A 1,309-nucleotide genomic window follows, 5' to 3' on the forward strand; every position below is an offset into this window, starting at 1 on the left:
TTGTACAGTAAGTGAGTTTTTTTAAATGACAAAATTTCGATGAGAAACTCTTAAAATTTTCTGCCTGTCACTTTTTCACGAGTTATATTTTTCTAATGTAAAATCGAAATTTTTGAGAATTTTTTTTTTTGTCCGAATTTTAATAACAGAAAAGTATGATATTGAAAGGGAAATGGTATTCAAAATTTTTTTTCAATTCTTTTTCGAGATAAACAAAAATTTTATACTAACATATAATGCGATATAATTTTATATTCATTTCTTTTTTTTTTTTCTTCATTATTCCAAATCAAATTATAAAATTTAATATATTTATCTGTTTGATATTTGTTCTTAAGCTGCAATATGAAAAAAATATATATAAAATATATATACGACGTATAAAAGAATAAAAATATGTGTAGAATGTATATAGGATGTAATAATATGGTCAAAATATTTCCATTTTGTCTATTAAAAAGAGTTCGGAAATCAACGCCATCTCGCGTTTGGATCCGCGAAGCTTCGACTTGTTACTAGCATAGCAGAATATGCAAGGAGGTATTCGTGACGTCACATATCGGAGAAGGAGAACAATATTGTGGGAGAAGGATAAAGAAGACGTGTCACTATTTTTGGTTATGCAGCTCCTAATACCTCCCACCATTCCGAAAGCATAGGATTGAAAATTAAACAATTATTAATTTTCTGTTAAAAATTTCTATACTTTTAAGCTCGTATCTTAAAGTTAGAACTTTAAACAAGTTTCTCGTGTGAATTTTAATGTGAATTTCTTTTTAATTAATTATATATTAATGATTAATTACGTCGTATCGAACCGACGCCATTGATGCGCAATAAGTTTTTCATTAATTTCTTATTAACGTAGGATTTATTCTTAAATGTAAATATATATATCTGAAACGTTGTTTCATCCTTTACTTTCACGTATAATTTATATTCATAATTTTGCTGTTGTTTAAACGAATAAATAGATTGTTTATTAATCGATTACGAAGCGAGAGTTTGCGATTGCGATTTCTCTGTAATAATCGTATTAATAAATAATTAATTAGAAAGAATTTCACAATAAAATTTACATGAGAAACTTGTTTGAAGTTTTAATTTTAAGATGCAAGCTTAAAAATACAGAAATTTTTAGTAAAAAATTAGTAATTAATTAATTTTCAATATAGTATTAAAAATATTCGAAAATATTAGGAACTGCATAACCAAAAATAGTGGCACGTTTTTCTATCCTTCTCCTACAATATTGTTCTCCTTCTCCGATATGTGACGTCACGAATACCTCCTTGCATATTCTGCTATG

The sequence above is a fragment of the Apis dorsata genome, unplaced genomic scaffold (assembly GCF_000469605.1).
Source record: "Apis dorsata unplaced genomic scaffold, Apis dorsata 1.3 scaffold_249, whole genome shotgun sequence".
NCBI lineage: Eukaryota > Metazoa > Arthropoda > Insecta > Hymenoptera > Apidae > Apis > Apis dorsata.